Source organism: Protopterus annectens, chromosome 8.part0 (assembly GCF_019279795.1).
Source record: "Protopterus annectens isolate FY-2018-M chromosome 8.part0, PAN1.0, whole genome shotgun sequence".
Taxonomy (NCBI): Eukaryota; Metazoa; Chordata; order Ceratodontiformes; family Protopteridae; genus Protopterus; species Protopterus annectens.
In genome coordinates this window covers 373,459,873-373,479,918 of record NC_056741.1, presented here as the reverse complement: position 1 = coordinate 373,479,918, position 20,046 = coordinate 373,459,873, and positions in this window count along the sequence as shown.

Sequence of the window (20,046 nt, the reverse complement as noted above, 5' to 3'; positions counted from 1 at the left end):
ACATTTTGATACTTCTCTTGCTTTGCTCACCTTCGTGCAAACACATTAAGTGGAGTGGCATGGCAGTCAGCACTTTGGACATTACTGAGTGAAAGAAAATCAACTGCTGCCTGGCTGATTCTTGGCAGTAGATGTAAAACATTGGTAAGCTTCTTTTTTTGAGAACAGATGATACAGGGTTTTAATCCAGGTCGATATAATTTTTTTACATATGTATTCAGGATTAATTAAATAATTAAATATGATAATTATAACAAATATGAGCAGTAATGCCTACAGTGAAGTACTTGATAAAAACAAACAATACTAAATTGATTAATGTCAACAGCACACACATATGGACTTACATATTCATACATTCGTCAGTATAAAGACATAAAATGATATGACATTTTAATATGAGTGTATTCAATCTGATCTAACTGTGTGTTATTCTAGAGCAGTGTGTTTAAGCAGCAATGTGTGGTGGTAACCACACCGTCATAGGACGTGAAGAACCATGCACCATTGCTCAGCATTGGTGCTTGATGCCAAACTCTGCACAGACACAGAGATAACACATAGAAAAATAAAAGAGAGAGATAAGGGTTGGGGTAAAAGAAAAAAAGAGATAATTAGTACCCTCATATGTGACATACAATGCAGTATCACAATAATGAAGTATTTTATATTTCTCTGTACTTTTATATTTAATTATACTTCTTAAGAACTGCAAACTATAAGTAATGATTGCTCAAAGTAATCAGTGTAGTGTGTATATATTACCCAATATACTTTGTCAAATTATACAGATTTCAGTTAACATCAGTTCATTTATGCCATTTCTGGTAAAATTAAATTATTGTGATATTTGTAAGCAAAGGGTTTTATTATTGTATTTTATGTATTTGTTATCTGTGGTATTTAAACCCATAACATCTAACTACAGTATTACACTTGACTCCTACAGTTAGCTTGTGCTATAGACTGAAGCATGCATGTTTGCTTTTCTGTTAGGATATTCATGCTAAATTTTGAAATTGGAAGGTTAATCTGACACTTGGCATTAGTTTGAGGGTTGTTTGCTGCTGTAACTGTTAGTGATTTGACTTTGCAGACATGTACTCGGAGCATAAATTTCATGACCTGACTCATTTTGGTTTGGCTTTACACACTGATAAAACTGATTTTTACAAGGTGAGATTCAAACCTATGCATAAGGGACAAAACATTTTCTTCCACAGCAGTGATTTTACATCCTTGCCACAGGCGGAGTTCTTCTCAGGCATACTTATGACTTATATATAAATACACATGACAGATTGAGGTGTTAACCATATTTGTGTGTGACCTGACAAGGTTCTGGTTTATACATTCATGTGTGTATGAGTCTTATTGAAGTCTGAAGTCCATCAAAGGCCGGATAGCATAATTATAATTACAGGACCATCATAGTCAGTATAGCCTCAGTTATACATATAATTTATATGAGCTCCACTGCTATATATATTTTTTGTCATGTATAATCATCTTTAATATTTTATGTGATATTTAATATAAAATGAAATGGAACAAAAGTCAAAATACTTGGAATGCCCTGTATTAGAACCAAGACCATCTGTATTACAGCCCTATACCCACTGCCACAGGAATAACTAAATAGCAGTTGTATATTTTCCTATTCATTATTAACTTATGTGTGTTAACTGCTGCACACCTCTGTTTAGCATATTTGCACTGTACCCAACATCCTTGGTGGAATGTATCCATTTTGAAATTTTCTACTGTCTGATTCCTTTCTACAGATGTTCTAGATCTGCAGGTATTTGGGAAGGTTGCTAACCACTGCACAACCCTGTTTAGGGTGTTTGCAAGATAGAAAGCAAAATAAAAATGCAACAATATATCCTTTTTGAAATCCAGAATATCTGCATCCTGCCCGTATACATTCTATCTGATCAGTGTTGGTTGGGCCATTACTCCAAATTTGCATGATAGTAAGCATCACACAAACAAGACAAGCAGAGCTAAACTTGTTTTAGTGTTGTGAGTAGTTTATTAGGTGTTATCCTTAAAAGACAAAGATGGGACTTGAACCCAGATCTACAGATTCTATATGTTGTGTGGATCAACATGTTTAGCAGATGTGCTATACACACAATTGCTACACAGGTGTAGTTGATGTATTGGTTATCAAAGAAGTACTTTATATGATATTTATTGTGTTTATCGGTTTCCCGTGTTTGCGCTAAGATGCCCACCATGCAAATACTGGCAAAAAATGTATAAAATAAACTTCACTACAAAATATATGTTAGTACATGAAATAATAATCCTAACAAATACAAAAACAGCAAGTAAACATGATAACAAATCTACTTCATACCTTCTTTTAATAAAATAATACAGATAAAAAGAACCGAGTGCTTTCATCTGTATTTAACGTAGACTTCCTCAGAACATGAAAGATTTTTACACAAGTCTGGATTTGAACTCTCACACCAATCAACCTTCAAAACACAGTAATGGTGTCTTAGTCCACTTTGTCACAAAACAGCTATGCAGCAGAGAATAAATATCATTGTACATACAAGCAAGTGCAACATCTTCCACAGGATTAACAAAACATATGACACTTGTACACTTTTGAGTTGTTTGTACATGTATTAATTTCAGATGTAGTGCACTGAGTGATCATACAGACATTTATGAGTATTGTTTGCAGAGATGCAGCTCCTTCTTATGTCTGTGTAGGTTGCTCATTCTTTTCTTACCTGAGCAGTAATCTGAGACATGCAGTCTGTAAGGCATTTTGTAGCATTGTCCTTAAAATGTATGAAAATATTAAATGGCAATGATATACGGTTTTCAACAAATGCAGGGGAGTTTAGATATTACTGAACAGAAACTGAGAAATGTGTGCTGCTTACTTATATTTAAAACCTTGATACAATTACTTCTATACTTTAAAAGTCGGACCTGGCTAATGCATCCACTGGAGCTAAGGGAGTCTGAATTGCTGTTATGTTTTTCTTCTCTCTACCAGTAATCATTCACAGTTACAATTAATTATCAAAAAACACTGAGAGAGTGAATGCACTATGTTTACATTTGCTACACAAAGCCAAGAATGTGGTATTCAGCAATTCTAATGAGTTCACACCTCATTTGCATCTTCACCATGCTCACATGCCTGAATCTACACTATAGAAAAGGTAACCGTGCAGCTAGTGAATCTAAAGGTGAGGAAACCTGTTTATGTGGATAACACACAGAAGAAGATTGTTATGACTTTGGATTGATTTGTACAGAAGACTACTGATCTTGATAAGGTATGATTGCATTTTCAGTTATATATTGGATATACTCACATGTCACTTAGAAAAATATTTGTATATATGCATTAGCAAATGCTACTTTTATCTGTATGAACTTCTACTGATGGCATAGACATTTTTGTCAGGGAATTTTGCTTTCTCAGATGCACAGTCTTCTTAACTTTCATCACAAGTGCTAATTTTACAACTGTTTTTTTTTACACTCTTCTATTGTTATTTCAGCAAAATGTAAATGTCCTATATTGTCAGTGGCACAGGGGTGTTAGCCTTCTAGGATGGCCCATAGACACATCTAAGGGAGTGCTGACCACAGGTTATATGTGACTGTCAATTACTTAAAAATGTATGCTCTGTGGTAAATTTGTGCACATGTTTTTGGAACAGTGTAAAAACTGATAAGACAGTAGTATACTGGAATTAACTAGAATGAGAATCACCACTGATCTATTCAGAAAACCAATGAGGGTTAACTTATTACTCCACAGTAAAAAGTCTACCTCCTACAAAAAACAGGTATAATGTAGTGAAATCCCAAGGTTATAGATTAGCTAGAATTACCACAGAGATGGAACCATTTTTGAGAAAACTAAACAACTTAGAGAATGATTTTCTAGTGAGAGGCTTTGAAAGTCAGATGTTAAAAACATCCTGGAACCCATTATAGAACTGAAAATGACTAAATCACCTTCACTTAACCTCCCCAGTAGGAGAATGTTAAGAAATTCCACAGAAAATAACAAATGCAAAAATAGCTGCATCCTGGCATACACTTTGGATTATCACAGTATCAAAAATGTTATTGAAGAAAACTGGGACATTGTCACAGGAAACCCTCTTCTGATTAACATCTTAATTGAAGCCCCATCCTTTGTTTATAGGAAGGCCAAGCACATTAGAAGTTTTGTTGAATTTAAACATAGACCATATGAGAGAAGCACTAAAAGACGTGAAACTAATTGTACATTTTGTATATTTATACAGCAAGGTGATAGTTTTTATTGTCCTTATTTAAAGAAAATCATTAAGACCAGTGCAGGGGGTTACTGTAACACTACAAACGAAATTTACAGGACACAGTGCAATGAATGTGATGCAGTCTATGTGGGCAAGACTGTAAATAAACTCAAGTGTAGGATTTCATGTCATCTGTCAGAAATCTGCTCTGGATGTAAAAATAATGCACAGCCAAACACCTTTCTCTTCATAAAAGACACACAGGTTTTAAGTTCCAGATCCTAGCTCACATAGACATGGGTGATATTGAAGAAGACATCCCGAATATTCTGGAGAAACATGAACTCATGGGGCAATTAAAGCTGAACTTTTTTAGGAAGCCTGGACTAAACTACTACTGTTCAATTAAAAGTGCACTGGAACTTAGAAAATTGCCACATTGTTTACATGACTAATTTTATTTTATTTTATTCTACCAGTTGGTTTTAAATACCATTTTAAATACCATTGTAAATCAGTTGTAAGTTAAGTGTTTATTTTGTTTCCATCATCATACATACATTTTTTCTTTTTATTATTTTTTTCTTTTTCTAGTTCTTTTTTTCCACTTTATTCAAAATGATGTGTAATAACAATACTAACTAATTATACAATTATATATATTTTATAGCTAGTTTTTAGGGTTCTTGTACACAGGCCTGAAGAAGTATAGAAAGACGAAAGCGATCTTTGTTAATAGGTTATCTAAATAGAATATGATTTTTACAGTTGATTTTTTTACATGCAAAGTGTATATGCATATATTTACATATATTTTTTGATTGCCAAATGGACTAAGGTTGATATATTTCCAGCCATGTAGTATATTGTCTTGGATAAAATCACAGTCTTAATAATCTACTTAATGATCTGGTTAAACCACATCATTATAAATTTTATTTAAAGTACATAAGGGTTATATTATTATGACAGCTACTAAGTAGGGCAAGACCAGCTCGAATGTCACACTGATGGGGGAAGGGATGTGAATTTAACATGTGTACCAATAACACTTTGTTTTACAGCAAAATAAACCACTCCCTTGCCTGATAAAAAGTATATATATATTTAGAAAGCTTGTGAGGAAACTATTACTCTATTTTTGTTTTACTTGGATTGCTTGTCTGTATACTTAATAAAGGATTTTCGACTGGAAACAGACTGCCTGCCTTGCTTGGATTACTTTTGAATACTTAGTAATTCTGTACTATTATATATTTTTGATATATTTTTTTGACTTGACGAGTTTAAGTTCGCTACTTCTACTACTATTGTCTGATCTGATTAATATACAGTGATTAACTAGGGATATATGGACTGAAAATCTTCCACACAGAGAAGTTTCTTTTACTGTTTTGTTTTATCTGTTAATTATCCAAACATGTGCTGAACGGGTGCCAATTTCTCCTTTATGGGTCAAGTCTTCATGTACTTTACACAATAATGTTTGCAAACTGTAGTTTGGTTAATAATTTTTATTATGTACAGTGAAGATCAACAATATCGGAATAACATAATGTTCTGGAATGCTTGATAACAGTAACAGTGCTGATAAATATATCCAAAGGTTCTGCACGTATATTCTGATTCTCCTGAATAACATCAACTGAAATAGTCTTTTCCTTCTGAATAATGCTGGTATATTTGACCTGACTTCGGCACTCAGGCTCAAGTATCTGTACTGCAGAGCCCTTTTGCATATCAGTCTAAAAACTAACTTAACTGACTCAACTGACTGTGTCCAAACTGCTTCCTAATAATACCAAAGCTCTGTAATGTTTTACCTGCCTCTTTAGCCTTGGTTTTCAAGCCTTGTCTTGCATGTACCTCACAGTGCCTAACTGCCCATTCTTTATTTAACATTCCATTGCAAGTACAAATAACTTTCCCCTTGAGAAAGAAACATTCTGTAGCTTTCCCTTGAGAACTGTTATTTCTGCACATATAATGCTTAGTCAGAAATATCATCTTTTCCCTTCTACTTAACTGTCTTTTCCTGAAACTGCATGCATAAATGAAAACACAAATTATTCTACCTTATGCCTGACAATTGCTTTAAAGTGAAAACCCTCAGAGTCTAACAGACAACTTCTTTGATAGTAGTTATAATGATTCATTGATGTTTTATTCCTTTGTTTGGTACCATAATGTCATTTGCCTGTTGTTTCGGGAATGGGGAAGCCAAGTTCTAGGTCTGTGTTGGCACAAACAAAATTGTTTGTACAGAGGTTTGCTTTACTATCATGAGTCCTCTTGTTTTGGGTCAAACCTTGCATTGTGTGTGTCTGTGATACGTTACAACTACATAAATCCTTTTTTATATTTGGATTTCTTGAAAGTTTTGGTTTTGCCAATGGGTAATACTTAGAAACTGCTTATGTGTTATATCTAAGCAGGGCTTTTATTTATGTGATATTTATGTATAGTATCCTTCTTTTGTGTTTTATGTCACCTAGGACTGTAGCACTCAAGCATCCCAATACCTGCAACCCCCCTTCAGTGACCCTGACAATGATGTAATTGTCCAAGCATTTAGGCGACATGGTGCCTTTCTGCTTGAGAGAGGATGTGGGGATATGATGGAAGACTGGAAATTTGACAGCAGATAGTGAATGAAGTAAATGCTGTTGGGGGATGCTGTAGGACATATGATCAGGTGTGCTGTAGGGTCACTGACCTGATTTCATTGACCCGGAGGAGTGCACTTGTAGTGGTCTGTGGACAGATGACTATGGGGAGGGCTTGCTACAGAGCCACCACTGACACTAAATGAGGAGTTCCTGTTCACTGTCAGAGATCCAGAGAGCTCACTGGAAAGTGCAGAACAGCATGTGATTGATTTACTTCAGGGAGGACAAGCATATCCCAGGAGGAGTTTCCAGGTAGGCTTATATATATGTCAATTATTAAAGATTTCTTGCATAGTAAAATATTGAAAGCAATAGTTAAGTTGGTTTAATTTTTTTTTTGCCGGGGGGGACCTATTTACACATTGCTATAGTTAACACATTCTGGTTCATTACACATGGGCTTGGGGTGACCGTGTCATCCAAGTTTATTAAATTTATTGTTACTGGACATATAAAAGGAAAGAAATTGCCGCTCTCCCGTGTTACTGTTACTGTTATTGTGATGATGGTGCCCTTTTATTTTGCTTAACTTCTTCCAGGACCATCCTCCTTAGTAAGCATGGAGCCATCTGTACATGGTAAGCCAAGCATTTTTATTTCACTACTGATGAGCAGTTCATAGAAATGTTTATTTTATCTGTAAGTGTGATGTGGGTGTCAGGGTGTCAAGACTGTGTGTGTATATTGCCATCTGTGATGGTGGCAGCAGTATTAGTTTGTAAACATATATTGAACTGTAGTAGGGTAATTATTGATTTCTTTCCTGTGTTTGTTGCTTAAATTCACAGGTGATCCCGACAGTGGAAGTGTGGGACTCCTACCACCTGATGTCAGAGTGTTGGTAGACTCTGATGATGATGGTGGCCAAACACGAGCACAGTCAGGGGGGTGCAGAGGTTGAATTTGACACTGTGGCTGACATTCAGCCATTCCCTGTAATTCCACTGGACACAGCCAATAGGCCTACACAAACCCATTCCAGTGAGCACTGAGATATTGGACAGGTGGAGACTGAGACACTTAATCAGGGTAGTGTGATTACTGTGGCTTCAGTCCCTGCTGACTCTGGCCCTAGGTAAAGTGTGGGCAAGATGCCATGCAGGAGGGTTATTTGGGTTGCTCAGAGGAGGCCTGCTGTCCATCATCCACCTGATCCAGGTGTGTCTTTCCGTGCCACTTGATGCATGTTTAGGACCATCATGGAGGTGCAGACATGTTCCAATAGGGTCTCCAAGGAAATGCTTAGGGTTGTAGATGTGGCACAGGCTGACATGCCTGACTGCCTTCACCGTATTGCTAATTCAATGGATTAGATGAAAAACACACTAGAATGGGTGATGTCTGTGATGGAACATCTGCTGGCAGAGGGACAGCATCTATGCGGATGTAGGTCAGCCACGTCATCTCATGTTAGCCAACATGGCCATGCTCAATCACACCCCCACAGTGGCACTACTTCCACTGCTCTATCAGTGGTTGAGATGTCCACAACCAGATGTGGCAGGCCATGGGGTCATTGTCTGGGGCATACTCATGAGGAGAGCTTATCCAGCGGGCATCAGTCACATTTAGGTAGCCGCAGTGCATCTGACCATGGACATGGACATGCTAGTGCAACTCCTGGCAGAGCCAGTTCTCGTGGTTGGGTATGATGATGATGAACTTCCACCTGTACCATGCTCAGCTCACACCTGTCCGACATACAAAGACATAAAGCTAGCACAGAGATTGTCTATGTTCTTGCAGACACTCACACACCAGTTTCACCTGGAGTGCCCATACAGACACACACACAATGGTTACATGGTTCAGTCATGAGCTTTAAAGATCATTCTGTCTCACTGGCCATTTGATACTTTATCCAAATGTCTGCCTGTTTCTCTTTCTTACTCACATGCACTCCCTTGCCATTTGTGACAGCCTAGGCTTTCTCTCCCTCTCCTCCACAGCACCTTGTGCAAATGATAATACCTGTGCCATATCCTTGTCTTCTATCTTTTGGCTTCAGTGATACATGAGTTTTGTGTCTGATGCTCAGAATGCATAACTGACTTAGTGCTAAGTATATCTGTGTTTGTGATATTTTTGGTTAATTGTAGTGCTTTCTTACATGTTTTGTAATATGTACATGCCTCTTGCACTCTTACAGCAACAAAGCTAGACCAAGCCATAAATACAAGTGGAACAAAGGCTGAACAATAGGGAGACTTTTAAAATATTTTGGTCATACAAAGTTAGACAAGTGATTGAATCAAACAGTTTTTACATCACTATTTTTAAGATTTTTCTAAGGGATATGAAGTCTGTAACTGAAATGTGTGTCATTCATTTTTCACTTCTCTCTCTCTTTAATGATTTGCTAGTACAAAAGTATGAGTTCAAACTGATGACATTTGTTGAACATCAGTACTATTGAGAGGTATGAATATGTGAATCTTTGATGCTGAGGCCTACTACTTGATAGAGGACACGTAGTGACATAAGCCACTGCTGTCACATGTTGAAGTCATTGCTGGTCAAATCATCCACCTCTTACTTACTTACATTTCCAAGTAACACTATACAAGTATGTGCCATTCATTTGTATTACTAAACATTATTTTTAATATTACAGGTTCAACACTTATCTTGTAAATCTGGCAGTTGCTACAGTTTTAGTTCAGGGCTGACTCTGTCTGATGCTTGGAATAGACAGACATTACATGGATAGTTAAAGGTTTTGAGAGTTGTCTGGCATCAGTGTTACTGTATGTATTTGCATAGAATGAAGGTTTTAGCCCCTTAGCTGGTGAGTGAGTGTGCCATGTGTTGCTTCGTAGTCAATGTGAGGGCATATTGAGTATGCCTAGGTCTGCCTACACCACAGCAGCTGCTAGTTTCCTCCTGACTCCTCACCTGTGTGTGGTTGTAATGACCTTGCCAGTGATGGTGGGATGTGTGATCTTTCCCCTTGTTGATCCTGCTGAGCTGGATTCTCAGGATGATGTTGTGAAGCATGGTACAGACAGTAAAGATTTCAGTACATGTATGTGGATTGTACTACAGGGTTCCCCCAGATGAATCTAGGCACCAGAACCACAACTTCAGTAGCTGAAAAAGACACTATATGGTATTTCTTGCTTGAGTGTGTGCATTATCATAGTGTTCTTCAGTTGGTGTGTGCATTTCTGATAGGCATAATCAGCCATGGTTCCAGTGCATAAACTGCATCCAACAGAAAATGACCCTGTGGGATATCACCCCTACTAAACATCTCATGCTGTTGGGAGTTGCGCCAGAAATGTGAGTCATGGTAACTGCTTGGGTTGCCAGCACACATATTCAAGATGATTCTTTAGTGTTACACACAACTTGACAGTTAAGGAAGTGGAAACCCTTTATATTTATATACACCCTTCCTCTGTTCCCTTTGTGGTACTTTGATTTCTGTATGTATATAGTCTATGGCACCCAGTACTTCAGGGTAGTGTGCTACAGGGCAGAACTCCTGCATATTTGTGGCCCTGTCCTCAGGTTTACAAGAAAAATAGATGTAGTCACTGGCATGTTGTAGCATAACATTTTTATTATTTTATTTTTATTTTTATTTTACATTTGTTGACTGGGTTAGTCTGTCTGAGCTTGTGGCTCATTTTCAGCAGAGATCCGAGGAGAAAAGCTCCACAATAGAGATACAGACATTGTACATTGTAACAAAAAGAGTTTACATGCTGCGGTGGTGGTGCTGCGGTAGCGTTGTTGCCTCACAGTAAGACGTTGTCCTGTTCAATTCTCAGCTAAAGCGTCTTCTGTGTGGAGACATGCGTGAATGGGCATACCTTCATTGAAGGTTATGCGTCAGAGCTGGCAACTCGGCACATAAAAATCTACTGCCAATCATTAGTGGACCGGAGTTCTGCTGTGGCGACCCCTAACCAGGAAAAGCCGAAAGATACAACAACAAAAAGAGTTTACATATTAGGTAAATATATGCAAGTTATTTACAAATAAGAAAATCAATACACTTTGGAGTTGGCAGGAGTAATAAGACATTAATCAAGTAAGAAGTGGTTAATAATTTACATTCACAGTAGGATAATTGTACCTACAGTAGTTGGTAACAAATATAGGTCTTCTAGAATGCTAGATTCAGGTTTTGTAGGTCAATGATTATAGCATGGAAGAGAAAAAAATACACATGCAGAAAGGATATAGTAAGGCCAGCAAAGGATGCAGTAGGCTATAGAGTAGGATGAGAAGTGCTGGGGGGTAGAGGGTGGTGCAGATGGTAAGGCAAAGGGGAGATAGGTAGGAGAGAATAAGGAAGGAGATGGGGATAGTAAGGAGGGATGGGAGAGGAGTGATTAAAAGGGTGAATAGTTGATAAAAAGAAATAAAGGCGGGAGTACTGAAAGGGGATTAAGCTTTGAAGAGAGGAGAATGGAGAGAGGTGAGAAAAGGGAGAGAGAGGTGGAGTAAGGTAGGAAGGGAGTAGGGTACTTGGGGAGTCAGAGGGGGTGAAGGTGGTTAGGGGGGTGGGTGCAGTGGCAAGATCAGTTTATCTTGAGGAATTTGTGTGTGGCAGTTTTGAAATGTTTAGTTTGATTTAGTGATATAATTTCAAGGGGGAGATTATTCCAGGATGCGGCAGGATTGTAGCTATAGAGTAGACTGCCAGTTTTGGGTTTAGGTTTATAGATTTGGAGTAGGTTAAGATCAGAGCTTCGGAGTGGTCTTGCAGGTAGATATTTGATTAAGATAGAGGTGAGGCTAGGGCAAAAACAGGGCACATATAAGAGGGAGTGTACGAGTTGAAGTTGCTGGAGCTTAAGTAGGTGGGGGAAGCCAATCAAGTTGTTTGAGAGATATACAGTGGTGAGACTTGTAGGTTTGATTTGCTGCAAATCTTGCAACCTTATTGTAGGTGCTTTCAAGTTTGGAGAGAAGTGAATTGTTGAAATTTGTGAATAGTTGACAGCTATATAATAGAGTAGGGAGAAGAAAAGCCTGAGAGAGAGTTATTTTTGCCCTGTTTGTTAAGAACTTCTTATTGTGGTAGAGATGGCCCAGTTTCTGGTGTGTCTTTTTGATGCAATTTGTAATGTGGTGATTGAATTTTAGCTGATCATCTATAGTGACACCTACTAATTTTCTGCTAGGTTCAACAGTGATGTTTGTTTTGTTGCTAGATTGAATGGAGAAGGTCGATTTGAGGGCTGAGAGGTTCTTGGGGAGAAAAAGTAAGAGCTTAGTTTTCTTTGGGTTGAGTATTAGTTTGCTGTTAGTGAGCCAAGTCTCAATGGAATTGAATGATGCTTGTGTAGAAGAGTGTAGGTTTTATGGATTATTTGCAATGGTAATGACAGTAGAGTCATCAGCATATTGTACGAGTGATGACTGGGGGCAAGAAGTGTGGAATTGATTGGGGAAAATGTTAAAGAGTAGAGGTCCAAGGATGGATCCTTGGGGGACTCCCATTTCTACTGTGAGAGGGGAGGATTGAGCAGTGAGACATTTGACTGATTGTAGACAATTGGATAGGTAACTAGTGAACCAAGAAGCTGTGGAGGGAGAGATGTTAAGGTTTGCAAGTTTGGTCAGGAGAAGAGGGTGAGAGACAGTGGTGAAAGCTTTGGAGAGGCCCAGGAATAAGCATGAGACTAGTTTATTGTTATCACGAGCAAGAGATATAGTGTTTATAAAAGATATTAGAGCAGTAGAGGTACTGTGTTTGGGTCGAAAGCCATGTTGTGTGTGTGTGTGAGTAGGTTTTCCTGGCGCAAGAAGTGCACAACCTGTTTATGGATACATTTTTCCAGTATTTTAGATAGTATGGCGATAGGTCGAGAGTTAGTTATTTCAGAGGAGTTACCTCTTTTGTGTATGGGCAAGGTATAGTACTTTTTCCAGATGGAGGGGACTTAAGATTTGGAGACTGAGTGATTGACTAGGATGGATACAGGGTAGGCTAGGGGTTCAGCTGCAAGCTGTAGGAAATAAGAGGGGATATTGTCAACAGAGGGGGAGCAAGGTTTAAGTTTTGACAGTAGAGACTTAATATAGTTAGTTGGCATGCCCTTTAGGGAAAAAGAATCATGGAGGAGTGAGAGGTTTTATTAGTTATGTTGCAGGTGGGGAGTGAGTTTATCAGGGAGGCTATAGAGTCAATAAAATGATGGCTGAAGATGGTAGCTGTTTCCTCTGGTGATTTGTTTGGACAAGGGTTTGGAGGGGAATGGCTTCCTGGGTTTAGTATGTGGTTAATGGAGTTCCAGACTTTCTTTGGGTCTATTTTGAGAGAGTTTAGAGGGTTGGAGTAAAAATTCTTTTTGTCATTGTGGATAAGTTTTAAGGCTAGGTTTCTGAGTTCTTTGTCAGTTTGTAGTGTGGTAGATGTTTTGGTTTTGGTCCAGAGTTTCCATGCCCTATCTCTGTTTCTCATGTGGGTATGAGTGGTTTTAGTTAGCCAAGGAGCTGTTTTACATTTTATTCTGATTTTACAAAGTGGGACAAGAGAGTTAAGGATATTAAGAAAGGTGGTATTAAAGGAGCGGACAGCTTCATCTAGGGGAAGAGTTGTAAGATGTGTCCAATTTACTCTAGAGAGTTGGTTTATGAAGGTAGTGGGGCAGAAGCCATCTAATTTATGGGTATCAATATACCTGTGTGGTTTGGTAGTGCGAGGAGTCTGCCGAGTGACTATTACTGGGCAGTGGTCACTTAGGGCATTTGGGAGGGTATGGGGTTCTGGTAGTTGTGGGGGTGGGAAACCAGAACCCAGTCAAGGAGGGAGCTTGGGAGGTGAGATTTCTTTTGATAAGTTGGGGTAGTGATTAGCTGCTCAAACCCATGTAGGTTAATAAAAGAGGTAGGGTTGTTTGTCTGGAGTGTTAGCCAATCAATATTTACATCACCTAGTATGATGGTCTCATTTAGAATTGTGTGGGGGAGATAGGATAGAATGCTCTCTAGTAAGGTGATATTATCACCGGGGGGATATAGATGGCAGCTAAGATGATGGTAGTGAAGTTGTTAAGCTTATAATTGGCCAGTAGTAGTTCAACAGGGGAGAAAGAAGGGGGTGGATTGTTAAGAGTTATGAGAGTCAGGTGGTTGGAGTAGAGAATTGCTACTCCTCCGCCTTTTTTTCTTTGTCTATCTAGTCTGAGAATGTTATAACCAGGGGGAATGAATTCACTGTCAAGGTTGTGGGGTTTTAACCAAGTCTCTGTTAGTGCTACTATATCTGGTGCATAAATAGCTAGCCAGGCATGGAAGTCATGAACTTTGTTGACAATACTTCTCAGATTACTGGAACAGAAGGATACCTGCTTTTGTGGGGGAGGTATTTGTATGGGTAGATGAAGGTGGATTGGGGTTCTGGGTAGAGGGTAGGAGGCCAGGGTTTGGATGGATGTCACCTGACAGAAGTAGGTGTCTAGAGTAGAGTAATTGCTTGATAAGGGGTGGCTTTATTTTGTCTTTTGAGGAGATTGGTGTTGTTGGAGATAACTTTATTTTAGGAAGAGGTGTGTTAAGTGGGAAGATGTATGGACAGCTAAAGATATGTTTAGTAGGTTTTGCATCAAAGTTTGTTGTGAAATTTGTAGGGAGGAAGTAGGAGGAATTTATTTGTGAGTAATAGCAGGTGGGATAGTAAGGAATTAATAGCAGAGGTAGTAGGAATAAGGTTTCTGATTTAGGTGTCATTTTGACAAGGGGGTGTGGAATAAGTTAGGAGGAGTAGTGGTAGAAAATTATAGAGAGGGGGTGGGTGTGGATATAGATGATATGCAGGGGGTTGGGGAAGGGAAGTTAGGTAGGGGAAGTTGAGGGGAGTGGTGTAGGGCAGAAGTAGAAGGGTGTGGTTAAGGTGGATAGTTATTAACGTAATGATATGGGGGGTGGGTGGAAATGGGGGTGGGAGCAGGGCTACACTATTCTCAGAATTTGCACGACAAGGTAAAGGAAAAGTAACAATCAGTCACTGTTTTCCCAAATGTGCTTTTTTTTCATTTGATTAAACTTTAAAGTCTTAGCAGAAATTCTTTTTCTGGGTTACGAAGTCTGCTAGATAATTTCAGCAGTTGAAATACTATAGTTAGCAGCCACGTACCAGTAGTTGCAGTAGGTTTCTTTCTTTTTGGGGGTAGAGGTAAGTAGGAAGATAGAGGAGCTTATATCTCTATGTTGGAGGGGATGGGAGGCATACCAAGGTAGCGTGCTCTCAGGGGGTATCAGCTGCTTGCAGTTAAAAGTATCATTTAGCAAACAGTATTTATGACAAGATTACAGTAGTATAATTTATTACATACACTTTTCTCTTTTTCCTTGTTCTTTTGAGGAAGGTACTGGACTGGTTAAATGGGTGGGCTGCCGCTAGATTCGTGCAGTTGAGGTGGATGGGAAAAATATTCAGGCTGAAGGCAATAGAAACTAAAAAATTGAATAAACATTCAGGAATTGATGGAGTATTCTGGATGCTGTTGTATTTGACTCCCCCAGCATGTCACCGGTTGGTTTTGAAAGCTTCCTGTATCTAAAATTCTAAGTGCTGCACACATCTTTTTCTCCACTGGTACTGGTTCCCCTCAGTTTGTCCTTGGTCGGAGTTGAGGATGACAGAGGTTGCAGAGTTCCTGTAGTGTGTCACTATCTACCCTCTAGCACTCTAAAAGTTCAGCCTCATGCAGACTGTGATAAGTTAAACAGGGTTTTAAAACTCTTCTTCTGTCTACACAGTTGTTTAATACCTTGTTGAACAGCCCCTCCATCATGGATTGGTTGATTAGCATACAATTCAGCTGCTTATTCTGTAATTAGCATAGCACAGTGATTACTGTGTTTGCATGACTCTACACACCATGTAGAGCTGCTTACTGAATCCAAAGCAGTGCATTATCATGTGCGCATCATGCTACGACATGCACAAATTCTTAGCTGACCATGTAGGGTTAATGAATCTGCCCCACAGTCCCTGGGATTAGCGCCAGTATATAGCAATTGTATACAATTCCAAATGTGTGTCCAAAGGCTCATAGCAGTATCATTCTTAGATGAGAATGATGTATTATATGTGTTTTACAGAGTGAGCAACACTTTTCCAGCTGAGGGCAAGACCTGCTATGAGACTGTATTGATTGGTATCTGTTGGATAAGCCAAGGAAGTTTGTCCTAGAAATATCTCTTCAATGCATTTACCATCCTTACTTGCAATCAGTTTTTGTAATATTTCTGCCTTGAACAATCTATTTTTGCCATGTACGCAAATTTCATTGGACTATGGCACAGGTTGTTACATTGCCTATTAGGATGTCATACTGCTGACCTCACCTTAGTGATGTGTGTTCTTGTATATGGGCAAAACAGAGCTGAGGAAATTAATCTGAGGATGACTGCTGGATAACCCCCTTGTCCAAAGAAGAGATGCCTTAAAGAACAGCACAAGAGATTCAGTCATATCCAGGAAAAAAAAGGTGAATTCACTTCAGGCAATTTCCTAATGGTAATCACCATGTTATTAAAAATTTGATCAATCGTAGCATTCCTGATGGATTTTATTTAATTATTTATTGTTTCTGTGCATCATTTCAGGAGATCTCATCAATGCAGACATGTTGCTATCTTTTGCTGGACATTTACTTTAGCATTCCTTCTATGTTTGGACACTTTTGAATTTTATTATGTATTTCTGTTGTGATTCATTCATCAATGCAGACATGTTGCTATCTTTTGCTGGACATTTACTTTAGCATTCCTTCTATGTTTGGACACTTTTGAATTTTATTATGTATTTCTGTTGTGATTCATTGCACGGGTAATATATGTATTTGCAGGAGTGACATATACATGGATCTCCATGTTTGTATATAGCTAACATAAATCACTGGTCTTATACTGTGAGTTTCAAAAAACAACAGCTCTTTCAGTCTCTTCTATTTTCTCTGGTATACCAAAATTTCTGATATTATTTTTCTTTATCTTTTTTCAAGTTCCTCCATTTTATTAAGTAACTATGATTTTTTTATTAACAAAAAGCCTGTTTGGTTTCCACTTTCTTAATCCTACCATCCATATGCTTAAATGACTTTATGTGGCCTTAATTTGGTTTTCATGTTGTCAGACCACTGCCCTTAATAGTTCTGTTTATTTCATAAAGTTTAATTGCATTAAGTCCATTTTGTCTTGGAACCCTTCAGTTCTCAATGTTATTATATTGTTGTAAACAAATGTGGAAAGTCCTTTTACAGTGGTAAATCACCACATAGAATCATTATGTAACTTATTTTCTGAAGTTAAGAAAGAATACCTGATTCGATTACCTGCCCAGGAAAAAAATTCAGAAGAAATATGCTATTTTCTGTGAAACATGATTCAGCACTAGGCAACCTAGGCAGCTGCCTACAACCTACAACTGGCTGGGGGAACCAGTGAACACTACTGGTCTTATTTTAAAAACACAACAAAAATGCTCTCTTTTTTAAAATATAAAATGCTCATTTTGCATGGCGGATAGATAGACATAAACAAGCATGCTGGAAAACATAACTGATCCGTGCGAGACCAAAACTTGAAAATCAGCAGATTTGTCCAGGAAATTTGATATGCTGCAAAACTGTATCTGTGCAAGAGCATGACTTGAACATCAGCACACTTGTCCAGGAAATGTGATAGAACAGCTGTGCATCAGATTGTATCTGTATGACAGATATTTTTACTTTTTACTGCAGGAATTTAAACCAGAATGGATTCATTTTTTACTTACTACAGGAATATGATGTGAATCAAGTGAGTGTTTTCACAGAGATGTGTGTAATACCCCAGTTAAGTAAATTGGTTAGAATCAAACCCTCAAGCCGTGAGCCTTCACTATGGGAGCCAAGAGGCGTAATACACAACACCAACTGCCAGACCTCCTTTAATATTTTTTTGTGAATCATTGAGGATTACAGTCTGCCAATGTCAGTCAGAGAGTTTCACAGTTTTGTAGTTTGGGCTGCAACAGTTTGTTTAGAAATTAGTGCAGATAACTAAGACTATGAGCTGTCAAACAGCTGCTTCCTGTAGGACATGGTTTGATTCCCTCAACCTTCATTTGTATTATATGAGCCTCTGCTAAGTTACTTCACCAGACAGTATTCTTGGGCTGTTCCTGGAAAGGGATGCTTGTGCCACATGGATTGTTGCAGGCTTTTAGAAACTATATTACATGTTTGTCTTTTGAATTCCAACACCCTCAACATAGACTCTAATTAGTGTTTCAGTATATGCTATTTAAATTTGAATCCTAGCACGTGTCTTGTGGTTTAATGAGCTGCCAGATGTGTTTTCACTAACTGTGACTCCCAAGGGAAGAGAAGTTTACTTTTGCTCATGCTAAGTCTGTTTTCAATGTGAGAATGTTCCCACATTGTTGTTGTTCTTGCATACTGGCACCAGAATGCTTATTCTGCAGTGATCTGGGATATGCCCCCCCCTCACCATACCATGATGAGTACTCTCAGGATCCATTTCTCTCCTAATGCACCCAATGTCTTGATCATATCACATGTGACTTCATCTCAGCCTGCAGCTTTACTTGACTTCACTTTCCTTAGATCACTTTATGCTTCTTGTAGAGTGAGCTTTCCTTCTCTTAAGATAGGCTGTCCATGTGGTAATACAGCTTCTGTGGTATTTTTTATTCAATAGTTGTTGAAGCAATACTTCCATCAAGCCTCGATGCTCTGTGGCCTGGCGAGAAGAAACTATTCCTCACAGAGGGCATCAGATGATTATCTTCTTTATGTGTCTGTCTTTGCTTTGCAACTTGGTAGAGCTTCTTTGTACCATCTGTTGAGCCAGTTCCCAGACAATGGTACACTTTTCTCTGTTGCCTTGTTATTTGCTACTGCAACTGCTATGTTAGCCTCTTTGTTAGTCAGACAGTAACACCTCTTATCCTCGGCCATCTTTTCTACCTCACACTTCTTCCTGCACGCCTTCTTTCTTTAGGTAATTACTTGGACTTTGTGATTCTACCACCCGATTTCTTTAAAAGTTCTGAAAATGGCAGTGCATTTACTTAGAGTGCCTATCAAGGTAACAGTACAAATCTATGCCTAACTCTATATATATATATATATATATATATATATATATTTATATATATATATATACACACACACACACACACACACACACACACACACACACACACACACACACACATACATGTGTATGTATATATATATATATATATACACACACACACACACACACACACACACACACACACACACACACACACACACACACACACACACACACCACACAAACACCTACGTAGGCACAAGTGCAAACAAAAGCAGTAAGCAAACTTTGCATATTTCTCAGAATGTTTGTCTCAATTTAAAAAATAGCTACCTATGTGTCAGGAAACTATGTCTATGAACATAACAATGAGCATGGAATTTAGAAACAGAATTCAAAATGCTGACAAAAACTCAGGATAGAAAATAAAAAAGAACATTTTTTTGAAGCTGTCAAATGTTGCATCACCTATAGCAAACTTCTTACAATGAAGATATGGGAACACAAATTCAAGGTTAAAAAAATATTATTTTACATACCAGGTTCAGGCAGACTCTTGAGCAAGAATTTCAGGAAAGGATAAGGGAATGGAATGCAAAACTGAAGGCATACAGGATACAAATGAGTACAGATAAGACAGCTGTAGTGCATGGAGTATGGTGATGAAGCTTCAATGTTCAGAAAAAGACAAACCAGTTAAGTGTTCGAATGGTGCGAGACCCAACCTTAGCAAATGTTACGCACCCCCTGTTTATGTTGTTAAGGTCAGGTCTCATGCTCAGCAGTAAAATCTGCCTGTACTGACTAGCAAATGACAGTGGCAGAACAAAACATTTGTTTCTGCCTGTTGTCCATACCTGTACCCCTAACTTCCTGTTAAAAAAAAAACAAAAAAAACTTGAGAGTTGCTAGAATAATAGGATATGTGTTCACCTGCATAATCTGAAGAATCTGAATGCTGAAACTCAAATGTATGTCATTATTTAATGATTTTAAGCCTCAGTGGTTTGTCTGAAAACCCCATATCATATGATGAACAGATCAAAAAATATGAA